The sequence below is a fragment of the Mobula hypostoma genome, chromosome 5 (genome assembly GCF_963921235.1).
Source record: "Mobula hypostoma chromosome 5, sMobHyp1.1, whole genome shotgun sequence".
NCBI lineage: Eukaryota > Metazoa > Chordata > Chondrichthyes > Myliobatiformes > Myliobatidae > Mobula > Mobula hypostoma.
The window spans coordinates 36,456,112-36,471,280 of NC_086101.1; the positions used below are offsets into that span (position 1 = coordinate 36,456,112).

A 15,169-nucleotide genomic window follows, 5' to 3' on the forward strand; every position below is an offset into this window, starting at 1 on the left:
TCTGTGCTGATACTAACCCAATTTATTACCAACTTTATTTGAAAAGCAGCACACTCTCTGACAAGGAATGCCAACTGTACAAAGCACGGTTCATGTCCAATTACAAGAAAACCAGCAATTAACTTGAAGCACTTTTACAGTCTTATATTTCAGAATAAAAAGCTGACTTATACGATGTGAAATTTGTTGTTTTACAGCAGTACAGTGCCAAGACAAATTACTATAAATTACAAAAAATAAATAGTGTTAAAAAAAAAGTGTTCCTTGACTGCTGGGAAATTCAGAGTTGTGGGAGAAGAAGCTGTTCTTAAATTGTTGAGTGTGGGTCTTCAGTCACACGTTCTCCCTGTGACTGCAGAAAATTCCTCTGGTACTCCAGTTTCCTCCCACATCTCAAGGATGCAAGTGTGGTTAGTTAACTGGCCGCTGTAAATTGTCCCTGTTGTGTAGGTAAACGGTAAAATCAAGGAGAAGTTGCTTAGAAAGTAAAGGGAATACAATGGGATTAATGTAGGATTAGTGTAAATGGGTGATCAACAGTCAATGCAGACTTGATGGGCCAAAGGTCCTGTTTCCATGCTGTATTTGTCCCTTGTTAGAGCCTGATATCACAGTGCACAAAATTTCAAGGGTAAAAAGTATGACATATAGAACTATCAGAATCAGAATCAAGTTGTATGCAATTCATGCGGTAATAATAAAAACTATAAATTACAGTAAAAATATATATACATAAATTTTCAAAAAGAGAGCAACATAAAGAAAATAATGATGTAGTGCACATGGATTCATTGTCCATTTAGAACTCTGATGGCACTAGGGTGTAAGCTGTTCCTAAAATAATCATCAGTTTGTGTCTTCAGGCTCCTGTACCTCCACCTTGATGGTAGAATGAGGAGGGCATGTTCTGGAAGATGGGTTCCTTAATGATGAATGACACTTTTTTGAGTCATTGCCTTTTGAAAATGTCCTCAATATCAGGGGGCGGGGTTGGTGGGACTAGTGCCCATGTTGGATCTGGCTGAGTTTACAACTTCCTGCTGCTTTTTCTCAATCCAATGCAGTGGCCCCTCCATACTAGACAGTGATGCAGCCAGTTAGAATGTTTTCCACGGGACATCTGTAGAAATTTGCAAGAACATTTGGTGATATACCAAGTCTCCTCAAACTCTGAATGAAGGATATCTGCTTTTGCACCTTCTTTGTAATTGAATCAATATGTTGGTCCCAGGATAGATCTTCAGGGATGTTGACACCCAAAAACTTGAAAGTGCTCACCCTTTCCACTGCTGATCCCTCAATGAGGATTTCTGTGTTTCCTCAACTTCCCCTTCCTGAAGTCCACAATCAATTCCTTGGTGAGTGCAAGGTTGCTTTTGTGAATCCACTCAACCAGCTGATCCTTTGTACCTTAGAGGCCTGCAGATGATCAGTCATTGAACATACTCAGGGGTGTGATCAATAAATACTGTGAAGTCAGAAGAATAAAAGGAAACATTGGGGAAAGTAGATGAAGTACAGGTATTGATCAATATGGTAGGGACAAGAAGCAGCAGCAACTGCTGTTTCTATTCTTTTTGCCCTTCTATGAACAACTGAGGTATGGATGATGGCCAAAGGACTGGGAAAATGAAAAGTGTGTGAAAACACAACAAACTCCAATTACAAATTTGGTGACATCTCCGTGGGCCAGATCTCAAATTATGAGATGGAACACAGGAAGTAGAGTCTAGTGTCATGACAACAACCAGAGGAGCCAACACCCTTAACCACTGCTACACCACCATCGAGAACACTCACCGTGCCATCCCACACCCACACTTTGGAAAATCCAATCAACCAGCTATACTACTCCCTTCACAGAGGCAGAGACTGAAGAACACAGCACCAGTAGTGAGGACCAAGAAGGTATAGTCAAGGTAAGTGAAGGAGCACTTACGAGACAGCTTTGTGTCAGTGGACTGGACCATATTCAGGGATTTAGTTTTGAGACCAAATTATTATACCATGCTTGTCACCGACATCATTAAAACTTGTATGGATAAGTGTGTGCCTACAAGAACGTAGCCAAGAATCAAAAGCTGTGGATGAACCAGGAGATTCGTAGTCTGCTTATTGCTGGATCTGTGGCATTCAAGATTCAGAACTATACAGGTCGTCCAGATACAAACTACAAAAGGCTATCTTAGGAGCAGAAATTCAATTCCAATTGGGGTTGGAGATGGAATTGGATGTACTTCAGCCCTGACCAATACAAAGGAAAACCTACAGCATGAATGGCAGTGACACTTCGTTCCCAGACAAGCTCAATGACTTTTATGCACGTTCTGGAATGGAGAATAAAACTACATCCATGTGAATCCCTGCAGCATCCAGTGACCCTGTGATTGCTGTCTTACTCTTCAATCTCTCAGCGCTAGTCTCACCTGCTTCAAAAGCGTGACGATCATACCAGTGCCCAAGAGCATGGTAAGCTGCCTCAATGACTGTCATCCAGTGGCACTCACAATTATTGTGATGGAAGTGCTTTAAGAGGCTGGTCATGGCTATGCAACCCTCAGCTCGGCCAGCACGTGTTTGTCCGGGGGGAAAACAACTTCTGGCCCTGCCAAACTGAGAAATCTCGTTTATGTGGATGCTGCGCAATGTGTTGTCCGGTTACAAATCCGCACCACAAAATATCAGACAGCACACCATATGCAATTAAATGATTGAACTTTATAAATCTTAGTCTGGATAGAGGGTTAGTAAAGAAAATAAAAAGTAAAAGGGCCCATTTTAAGGAAAAAATCTATTGCGCATCGTTGGAGCTCACTGTTTGTTCATTTGTTCCCGTTGACCTCCAAGCGTAGCCGGCTCCTCAGTCCACTCCGTCCAGTGGTCTTCCGACTCTCTCCATTTCCATTCATTTTCTTCTCTCTCTCTCTCTCTCCCCCCCCCCCCACCCCATTGCTCCCCAACGAAAGACCGTGAAAAACCCAGCTTCCAGACACACAAGAAAGAACAACATTTCCTCATTGGCTAACCCCTGCATTCCAAAATCCTGTTATCTCTAGCCATTATCCAAACATTGCTGCTGCAGAGAAACCATTACATTAGCAGTGAAACATTTCATAGAAGCTATTACATTAGCCTTAGCAGTGAAACTTTATGGCGTGTTACAGCAAGAATAAACTTACCTAAACAAGGACCTGGACCCACTGCAATTTGCCTATTCCCACAATAGGTCTGCAGCAGATACAATCTCACTGGCTCTACACACAGCCTTGGATCATCTGGACATCAGTAATACACTCCGACCCTGCCAAACAATGAGGATGTGTTCCTCAGAGGTGGAGCGCTGTGTAAATCAGCATTCTGCGGGAACATTATGACATTATGTAAATGGATATATGTGCCTGATTTAAAAAAAAATAAATCAAACCTGAGATGTACGATATATTATTTTAAGTACACACTAATTTGTGGAGTAACAAACACACAAATAGGCCTAAACTGTACATCAGTAGGACACCAGCAGCAAAGGGAAGTGGGTCCTGGTCACATTTTAGAGAAGGGACCAGGCTATGGGTCCTCCTCTCGCTTTGACTTCTTCTTCAAGTAGGCATCGAGATTTGTCTGCCTTTTTAAGTTTCCTCTCATGAAGCAGTTCTTAGTAGAAGGAAATAATGTCAAGAACACCTCTCTTTGCCTTATTCTTTCACTCCCAGTCAGAGTCACTATCAATGAACTGGTCCATGATTTGAGTGATCGTGGTGATGCTAGTGCTAAGGAATTTTGTGGTGAGGCTTTTTGCTGGTGTTTCCTCTTCTCTATCGGTATCCTCAGATTCACCCAGGATGCATTGCTCTGCCAATTCTCAAAGCTCTTCGTTATTAAGGCTCTCACCATGAAAATGCAGCAACTCTTCAACATCACCATCGTTAACATCCTCACACCATGTCACTTGCAGTTTCACATCCATACTAATGCTTTTCCTAGACATCTTAGATGTGCTACCCTCACTGGAAGTTGCAGGCCACTTTCCAGACATTATGGGTGAAGAAAGTAGAATAAATTGGTGGGGGAACAAGAACATTTACACATGCAAGGGAGAGTGGCTCAGAGCTTATGTAAAGCACTCTCATTGGCTGGTTGAACTCCCATAGTTGGTTGGCACAGGTTTTCTGAGCCCTACCAGGTACACTATCAGGGCCTGACGTGAGGGTTCACCTTTGAAAAATGTTCTGATGTCAGCCTCCAAGACAGAGATCACAGGATCACCATATGCTGCAAGGATTTGCAGAGGTGTACTTTTATTCCCCCTTTCAAAGTATGCATAAAAGGCACTGAACTCATCTAGGAGCAAAGCATCACAGTCACCCATAATGTTAGGTTTCGCTTTGCAAGAAGTAGTGGCCTGCAATCCCTGCCAGAGCTGATGTGCATCCGATTCTGTCTCTAACCTCAATCGGAATTGCATTTTTGCCCTTAAAATAGTCTTCCATAGGTCATACCTGGACTCCTTGTTTAGCTCTGGATCACCAGTCTTGAATGCCACAGATCTAATCTCAGCAGAGTATGAACTTCCTGGTTCAGCCACAGCTTTTGGCTTGGATATGTCCGGTATGTTCTTGAACCACTGTTCTTTCTCTGTAACCCTATATTGTAGGTGTGTTTTTTTCCCTTCTCTTTCTCCTACCTTGATCCACTATGTATGAAATTATCTATCTGCATGGCATGCAGACAATAGCTGTTCATTGCATCTCAGTTGATGTGACAATAATAAACCAATTTCTGGCAGAGGCATAGGCAAGTTTGGAAAAGAATTTACTTTTAAGTACTATAATGTACTACAATGAATTACAGCAAAGAACAAAGCTTATAGAAGTTATCTACAACTGATGACAAGTACACGATGCTAATCTACTGAGAAATAATCTAGACCCGATATATCTCTAGTTTTACAACTGTGTTTTATGGACAACAAACAATTCAACTATCAGTTTCCTAAATCAATACAAATGAAAAGAATGCAGCCACAATGAGGTATTCACCCACAAACATGTGACACCATGAGCTGACAGGATCAAGACAAGAAATCGTAGGGACATCAATAAAACAGTGCTGATATAATCTGTACAAAATGCACCCTCCAAAAACTATACTGCATTGATGCAGTGACCTGGGTCCCACTACTTAGGTCAGAAGGCAACATTTCTGTGTGGTCCACACTAGACAAACCCCACTATCTCACCAAGTTCCCATGCAGCCCACATTTACTGGAGCCACACATCCTACTCCCATGTATCTTACATCTTAGAACAGAGAAAAGCTAAAATGCTCAATATCTAGATGGCTTTCAATGATCAGAACCTGTCCTTTTCCAAGAGCTATTTAGTCTACCACATCAATGATCACCACTAGGCGTACAAAGTACAAGATATGAAGATCATCCAACAAAGAGGCAAAATTGACAATGCATAATATTTGGTTCAGAAAACTACACAGAAATATCAGGCTGCTCCAAAGAAGCAAAAGCCTTAAAACTTAACTTTCACTAATCTCCAGATAGCAATCTCTGCAGTATTCATCCCCAAAAAAAAAAGCACTGATTAAAGGAGAGGCAAGGACTTAACAGAAAAGAGAGAATTAAAGTGAACTTCTCTCCAGACACAATGGCATACATTGGTGTAGGCTCGGAAATGATGCTAGCTGAGGGCAAGTTACAATAGACTACAGACTCTACATTCTAAGATAAGGTGCATCCAAGTCGGCTTGCGAACCCACTTACTTTACCAGAAGACACTCAGTCTGTATGTTCCATTAAAATTATAGACGGTTAAAGAAAAACAGACCTGGATTTCAGGATATCCAATGCACTTCCGAGTCAACTAATATGATCGAAGCGGACTTGGTGCTGCAATGTATGAGATACACTGGTCAATTTGTTCACAGAAAGCTCTCAAAAGCACCAATACAAGGATCAGTAATCTGTTTGAGTGGATTGTGGGAACAGAGATGACTTTCTGGTTCATATTCAAAACAGTGATCTGGGATCATTGAAGCCTGCTTGACAGAGCAGTAAGAACCTCATTTAACATCTCATGTATAATATGCCACCCATGATACTGCAGATCTTCCCATCTATTACCGATGTATTATTGTTTACCTCAAACTCAGAGGGAGGAGTGTTCCACTGAAGATGGAGTGTTTACCAAGAATGTCTACTGCGATTCAGAGAATCTTTGAGCCTGATCTGAGAGATCTATTACTTTCTTGGTTAAAAAATGCAGTGAGCTGCTGTTTTTGTAAGCAAAAGGTTTTGGGAAAATGTTGTAAATACTCAGCCCACCATGCAACATCTGCAGAGCAAGAAAAACACAATTCCATGCTCTAGATCATTGACCTTCCTCACAACTGATGAATCTACTGATGAAAGGTCATCGACCTGAAATGTTAACATAGTTTAATCTCTCCACAGATGTTATCAGACCTGCTGAATACCTCCAGCATTTGCTTTTAATTCAGACTCCCAATTTCTTTGCTTTTTCCTTTGTGAACTACAGAAAAGCTGTAAATGATGTTAAATAGTTGGATTCAGAATCTCAAAGGATTTAAATTCTTAAAGAAAGCTCAGTTCTACATATTACTGCAATATTCAAGACCCCTTTTCTTTATGATTTTTTATAAATGACCTGAATGAGGAAGTGGACAGATGGGTTAGTAAATTTGCTGATGACACAAAGGTTGGGAGTGTTGTGGATAGTGTGGAGGGTTGTCAGAGGTTACAGTGGGACATCGATAGGATGCAAAAATGGGCTGAGAAGTGGCAGATGGAGTTCAACCCAACACATTCAGTATGCTGGATGAACTCAGTAGGGGGGCAGCAACAGTTAGAAACGATGAGTCGACGTTTTGGGCAGGAACCCTTCGTCAGGACCGAAGAATGAAAGGTGGGGAAGGTTTTGAAGAATGCTTGTAGCTTCAGTTGAAAGACCAGTAATTTGAAAGACAAAGGGGTGGGGGAGGGGAAGCATTGACATCATAGTCCTGAAAACAATGGGTCGTAGAAGAAGGAGGCAGAACCATGAGGGAGCTGGGGGAGGAAGTAGAGTGAAATAGGGATAAAGGAAGGGAGGGGGAGGGAATTACAGGAAGTCAGGCTAAACTCAGGTTGGAGAAGCAACACCTCATATACTGTCTAGGTAGTCTCCAGCCCCTTGGTATGAACATAGAACTCTCCAACTTCTGGTAATTCCCTCCCCCTCCCTTCCTCTATCCCTATTTCACTCTATCCCCTCCCCCAGCTCCCTCATGGTTCCGCCTCCTTCTTCTACTACCCATTGTTTTCAGGACTATGACGTCAATGCTTCCCCTCCCCCACCCCTTTGTCTTTCAAATTACTGGTCTAGCAACTGACGCTACAAGCAGTCTTCAAATCCTTCTCCATCTTTCATTCTTCAGTCCTAATGAAGGGTTCCGGCCTGAAACATCGACTCATCGTTTCTAACTGATGCTGCCCAACCTGCTGAGTTCATCCAGCGTACTGAAAGTGTTGCTTTGATCACAGCATCTGCAGATTATTTTATGTTTTGGAGTTCAACCCAGATAAGTGTGAGGTGGTTCATTTTGGTAGGTCGAATATGATGGCAGAACATAATATTAATGGTAAGACTCTCGGCAGTGTGGAGGATCAGATGGATCTTGGGGTCCGAGTCCATAGGACACTCAAAGCTGCTGTGCAGATTCGCTGCATGGATAAGAACGCATACGGTGTGTTGGCCTTCAACCGTGGGATTGAGTTCAAGAGCCAAGAGGCAATGTTACAGCTCTATAGGACCCTGGTCAGACCTTACTTGGAGTACTGTGCTTATTTCTGGTCACCTCACTACAGGAAGGATGTGGAAACTATAGAAAGGGTGCAGAGGAGATTTACAAGGATGTTGCCTGGATTGGGAGCATGCCTTATCAGAATAGGCTGAGTGAGCTTAGCCTTTTCTCCTTGGAGCGACAGAGAATGAGAAGTGACCTGATAAAGGTGAATAAGATAATGAGAGGCACTGATCGTGTGGATAGCCAGGGGCTTTTCCCCAGGGCTAAAATGGCTAACACGAGAAGGCACGGTTTTAAGGTGCTTGGAAGTAGGTACAGAGGAGATGTTAGGTGTAAGTTTTTTTACACGCGGAGAGTGGTGAGTGCGTGGAATGGGCTGCCGGCAACAGTGGTGGAGGCAGAAACCATAGGATCTTTTGAGTGTCTCCTGGATATGCACATGGAGCTTGGAAAGATAGAGGGCTATGAGTAACCCTAGGTAATTTCTAAAGTAAGTACATGTTCGGCACAGCATTGTGGGCCAAAGGGCCTGTATTGTGCTGTAGGTTCTCTATGTTTCTATGTTCCTTGTGTTTGAACGCAAGAAGCTCCAGCACAACAACTTAATAAAAATAATTAAACTTTGACTATGTATATGTACATCAAATAAGATTATATTGCCAGGTGATAACCACAATAAGAGCAATTTCTCCTGTTAACGATACGATTCTGTATTTCGTATTAGGAATATAGAAACTACTGTAACTGATTCATAATATTTTATATTATTTCAAAAATTCAGTTAATCAATGCTTGACAGCACTTATTTCAAGAGCCTTGGGAATTCTTTCCTTGCAGTTTTGGTTGCTATTTCATGCATATTTTTTCTACAAAAAACTACATTCAGAATTATACCATGTTGCTGAATCAGAGCTTCTGACACATGCTGTAGGTTATGGGAAATATGAGAACATCTCTCAGTGCAACTTTTTTTTTTGAAAAGTAAAGAAAACATGAACTTGCCCTTTACAAACCTCAGAACATCTCAAACAGCCCTAGGCCATTTGAAGTAAAATCATTGTTGTTAGGTATAAAACACAAATGCCAATTTGTTTTATACCTAACATTCTTATAAGCAATATCCTGATAAATAACTTGCTTTCTCTTCCTACAATGTCACCCTTTTAACACCCATCACTTTTTTCCCCAAGTTTTTACTTGCTTCTCCTGCTCCTTCAGTGGCTTATTGCAAAATTTTCTTGGATAATGCCTTCTGCAAAGCACTTTGTTACATTCTAGTATATTAAAGTTGCTGCTTATTATTCCTTTTGTCCATGTGCTGGAAACTGAAGGATGATTCCCTTAGTATTGCACTAAACTGCTTGAAAACCCAGAAAGAAATCTGAATGTGTGATCCGCTAACTTAGAGACGAAGCTGTGATTTTTAGCTCCCAGCAATTACTTGTTAGTAGGATTGTATCCTGCAGCAAAGAGTAACAAAAATGGATAGGAAAGGTTTCCAAAGGATATGAACAATGAAGAAAGTTTTCAAAGGAAACAACAAAATTGAAACAATGCACAGAACATTTACAAGGATGTTGCTGGGACTTGAGGACCTGGGTTACAGGGAAAGGTTGAATAAATTAAGACTTTATTCCTTGGAGTTTAGGAGAATGAGGGAAGATTTGATAAGAGATATACAAAATTATAAGGGCAGAGATAGGATAAATGCAGCCAGTCCTTTTTCCACAGAGGTTGGGTGACACTAAAACTAGACCACTACTACTACATCGACTCAGGCCTAGGGGGCCGGCGTCAGGCATGATGACAGACTCTCCACTTCTCCCTCTCCCTCATCAGTGTGTTCAGTTCATCTACATTAGCCGCACCACTGTCTTCTAGGAGCATGTTGACCATAGTCTTGGGAGGGTGCCCAGGATTTATCCTCCTGTGCTTGGGCTCCCATATGATGACTAGGCTGGCAGGTAGCTCGGGGTTGTGAGTTAAGGGTGAAAAGTGAAATGTTTAAGGGGAACATGAGAGGAACTTCTTCACTCAGAGGGGGGTGAGAGTGTGGAACAAGCTGGCAGAGGAAGTGGTGACTACGGGTTCGATTTCAATATTTAACAGAGATCCGCATAAGTACATGGAGGGTATGGAGGGCTTTGGTCCAGGTGCAAATCGACATGACCAGACAGAATAATAGTTTAGCACAGACTACATGGGGTGAAGAGCCTATTTCTGTGCTGCAGCGCTCCATGACTCAATAACAGCATGTAGGTCAGTCACCAAATTGTGCAGATAAATGGTAGTTGGGGTTTAACCAGAGAAAGTGTGAAATGATAGACTTGGGAGGTCAAATGTAAGACTAAGTTATACAGTTAATGGTAGGACCTTCAACAGCATGGAAGTGCAGATGGATCTTGGGCTCCAGTTCCACAGCTTCCTGAAAGTGGCCATGCAAGGAGATACAATGGCAACGAGGGCTTAAGGCATGCTTACCTCAATTGGTCAGGGCATTAAGTATAAGAGTCAGGAAGTCAGGTTGCAGTTACGTTAAAACTTGGGTTAGGTCACATTTTGAGTATATGTACAATCCTAGTCACCCTACTACAGGAAAGATGTGGAGGATTTGGAAAGGGTACAGAAGAGGTTTACATGGATTAGTGGCTATGTGGTAAAAGGAGAGGTTGGGCTAAACGGGTTATTTTCTCTGGAGGATTGGAGGCTGAGAGTAGTTGTTTATAAAATTATGAGAGGCATCCTATAAGGTAGACAGTCACGATTTTTGTCCTAAGGTAGAAATGTCAAATACTAGAGAACGCGAATTAAAGGTGAGAGTTCAAAGGAGGTGTGCCAGACAACTTCATTTTTAAACCAGAGAGTGGTAGGTGCCTGGAACAGACTGCCAGAGGAAATAGTAGAAGCAAATACAATCGTAGCTATGAAGAGGCTTTAATGGAGGCAAATGAATAAACTGTGAATGGAAGGATGCAGATCATGTGCAGGCAAAAGGGATTTTACTTAATCATTTTCGACACAGACATCACAGACAGAAGAACCTGTCCCTGTACTGTATTGTTCTATGTTCTAATTAACACACCAATAACATAATTTATGTTGGACAGATCTAATCTAATAGATTTCCATTTCAGAATGAATATGCTTACAGGATAAATAATCTAAACATGAATCAGATGGGCACTTTTAGAAAGTGTTAATGATACTACAATTGTAAGTAAGCAAGTTGGGGTGAGATCTGCAGAAGGACATAAGATGATCTGGCAAGGGATAGCAGTTGCAGTCAAATTGCACTTGCAAATAGAGTAAACAAAGTTCACTGAAACAGGTAGAAATAAACACAATTGCTGGTATTATACACAAGTACAAAAGATAAAAAAGTTAAGATCTTGAGATGCATTCAGAATAGTGAAAATGACAGACAGATCCTTTTAGAAACATAGAAAATCTACAGCACAATACAGGCCCTTCAGCCCACAAAGCTGTGCCGAACACGTCCTTACTTTAGAACTACCTAGGCTTACCCAATAGCCCTCTATTTTTCTAAGCTCCATGTAGCCATCCAGGAGCCTCTTAAAAGACCCTATTGTTTCCACCTCCACTACCGCCGCCAGCAGCCCATTCTACACACTCACCACTCTCAGCGTAAAAAACCTATCCCTTACATCTCCTCTATACCTACTTCCAAGCACCTTAAAACTATGCCCTCTCATGACAGCCATTTCAGCCCTGGGAAAAAGCCTCTGACTATCCACTTGATCAATGCCTCATTATCTTGTACACCTCTATCAAGTCACCTCTCATCCTCCATCACTCCAAGAAGAAAAGGCCGAGCTCACTCAACCTATTCTGATAAGGCATGCTCCCCAATCCGGGCAACATCCTTGTAAATCTCCTCTGCACCCTTTCTATGGTTTTCACATCCTTCCTGTAGTGAGGCAACCAGAATTGAGCACACTACTCCAAGTGGGGTCTGGCCTGGGTCCTATGTAGCTGCAACATTACCTCTCGGCTCTTAAACTCAATCCCACAATCAATGAAGGCCAATGCATATATGCCTTCTTAACCATAGAGTCAACCTGCATAGCAGCTTTGAATGTCAAAAGTATAAAAACAATAGAAATGATTTTACACCATCCTAAACATAGTAAATTGTCCTGAGATTCTTCAGAGCAGACTTGACACAAATTTGACAAATAGGAGATAGTGAGGCAGCTAACTAGAAGTTGGACCTTGCTTTTATGATGAAAGAAGCAGAAAGGATAATGAATGGAATTCAAGACCCAAGGCAGATGAAAGCATTGTCATCATGAACCAATAAAAATATAGTATACTTAGCCAGAATTAGGCTAATCTAAAGATGCAAGAATGGAGGATGCTCTGGAGATAGGAGGTGTGAGGCGCCTGGCTGAACAGTGGCAAAGATGAACAACTGATGAGCAAGTGAAGGTTTAGCTGGGATCGGGATTACAGAGGCCAAATTGGAAGTCTGGCCTGGAGACAAATGAAAGAGCCATAAATGCATGAGCATGTTTAGTAGGAATGGCAGGATGCAGGTACAAAGAAGAATTCTAGTAATTAGCAAGTCTCTCTCTGAAACCTGTCACTTTAATATTTGTGGCTTTAGCAAAGTATTTTTCCCATTATGATTGACAATTCATTAACTCTTGCATACATAAGGCCGTGTTAAGCATAATTGAGCAGGATCTGGTACCAGAGCCAGGATTTAAGTTTGTACAAAGTGAAAGGGAGTTAAAAACTGACAGATGATATGTGTAATTTCAGTGGCATGTAGATTAATTCATTCCCCATCCAATCATCATGGTCATGTAATAACATGTCATACTCGTCATAATTCAAATCAGTCCAATAACTCACTCACTTAACACCACAGGTTTTTTTGATTAGTGTTGAAATCCCAGATGAGCTGCACTAATGCTAAGTAATTCTTATCAATCTCCTTATTATACCACAGACTGTGCAATTGAATACAGGGTCTCTGATGAGTCACATCAATGCTCAGAAGCTCCTGCCAAAATCTCAGGCATTCGAATGCAGCCAGTGAAAGGCCAATACATGGAGGTGGTTTTGTTTATTAATCAAGAATTTTTTTAAAAAACAGAAAAGACCAGGTCTGATTTCCCCGAAGTCGCTCTAAGAGACAAATAACAAGCACAAAATAATCACATCTCCTCTCTGGCTTCCTCTTTAACCTTCAAATTGGAGCACTCAAAAAGAGATTTCCAAGGCAAATTCCAGGAACGAGAGATTTACCCTATCCCAAGTGACTAATGAAGATGGACCTGTATCCTTTGGAGGAGAAATTAAGATTGATTATTGAAAAGTAATACCCATAGGGACACAACAGGATAGATGTCAAAATGTTTCCATGAGTGGCAGAGTCTCAAACAATACAAATGATGGTGTTTCCCCAATATCATTAGTTAGAAAAATGGCTGCTTCTCAATAAATACACAAATATATAGGAAATGGAAAGATATGAACATCTTAAAGGTGGAAGGGGATTACATTAGTTGGGTATTTGATTATTACTTTAATCCCTCTGGCACAACATTGTGGCCGAAAGGCCTATTCCTGTGCTGTACTGTCTATGCCCTATGTTTTAATCAGTTGATACATCTGTATAAACAAACACCTGAGACAGCTTAAAGCCTCTGACTTTACCTTCAGCTTCTTACCATCCATCAAACCCACATAACTCCTTAGACAACAGACCACAGCCACAGTAGAGTCGTTGAACACCTTTGTTTCCACTCTTCCTCTTTAGGTCATTCTCATCCTCACCTACCTCAGTCATTCCACCTTACATTTATCTCCTCAAGTGACACAAACAATCTACAAATATCCTACTCCTGTTATTCCCCTGCACAATACAATGATTTTGCTTCTTTTTTCTCCCTCCTCTTATTCACTTTTCTCAAACAAATGTCCTGCCGTTGGTAATCAGCAGATTTCTGAGCAGGAAATCAAGGAAGCAGGAGACAAATGTGAGTGTTGATTTAGCGAAAGGCAAAAGCAATAATAGTAGAAAAACTGGAAAGAAAGAGGCTAAGTCAAGGAACTCTGTCCTATTAAAATGTCACATCTTATCACTGCCTTCCCCATCTTTGCAGGGGATTTCAACCAGGCCTGCTTCAAGAAGTCTCTGAACAACGACCAGCATCACAGGAACCACAGAAGCCAACACACTTGTCCACTGCTACACCACCAAGAACACTTATGATACCATTCTACACCCTCACTTTGGAAAGTCCGATCACCTGGCTGTACTTCTACTCCCAGCAAACAGACAGAGACTAAAGACCATGGTACCAGTGATGAAGATCAAGGAAGGTGGAAGATCAAGAGAGGTGGAGGATTGTTTAGAGTCGGTGGACCGTACAATATTCAGGGATTCATCTTCAAATTTAAATGAATATGCCACGGTTGTTTAAGGTCATCTTCAATCTCTCACAACTGCACTTGGAGGTTCTCATTCACTTTAAAAGGGCAACAATCATACCAGTGCCCATGAAGAGCAGCCTCAACGACTTTCACCCAGTTGCACTCACAATCTACTGTGAAGTGCTTTGAGAGGTTGGTCATGGCCAGAATTAATTCCTGCCTAAGCAAGGACCTGGGCCCGTTGCCATTTGCCTATCGCCACAATAAGACAAAATGCCTCATTGCCAGACCTCACAACGGTCAACACGGAATGTCCTGCAGACACTTCAGGAGAAGGACATGATGGACACAGTGCAGTGGTTCCCTGAGCAGACAGTCTAGACCATCTGGCAAAATGCCTCATCTTCAGACCTCACCAACAGACACCAAGACCCAGCCAGGCTGGTGGTGAAAGGTGCCCTCCCAGTTAGATCCCTCCTGTATGCCCGGAACATTGTCTCCACAACCTGCTACCCATGGGAGGACTGCAGTGGGGATGAATCAGTAAGCCACCACTGGATTCGCAGAGAAGGTATGGAGGAGGATGAAAGGGCTGGTGTCACGCTTCATCCCCAACAGCTGCTTAACAGAGGACTCTGATTTACAGGCTGTTCCCGGGGACGCACACGGAGACAAACATCCGGTGCTGCTGGTAGATCATCAACTCGGTGAAAGATGCTCTTTGGTCAGCCCAAAACTTGATGGTCTACCAGCACATCGAGATGTTTGTGGCAGAATGCTGCCAACTGGCACGTCCTTGGCTGCAGGATTACGTGCTAAGGAACGCACTGAAACTTGGTGCAGCAACTGCCAAGGGCCCGGTGGGGAAGGACCACAGTTTAGGGTTCTTCTCCCTTGGAAGTGGGAGGGGTTGGATGGCAGGGAGTATGCCCCTCAACTACAGTTGTAT

At 42.1% G+C, this 15,169-nt stretch overlaps 1 protein-coding gene across 2 annotated transcripts in view; it reads right to left on the reverse strand.

Annotated features, from left to right (window-relative positions):
- pcca (propionyl-CoA carboxylase subunit alpha) overlaps positions 1-15,169 on the reverse strand; it is a 489,189-nt gene that overhangs the window by 377,298 nt on the left and 96,722 nt on the right. The window lies entirely within an intron of this gene.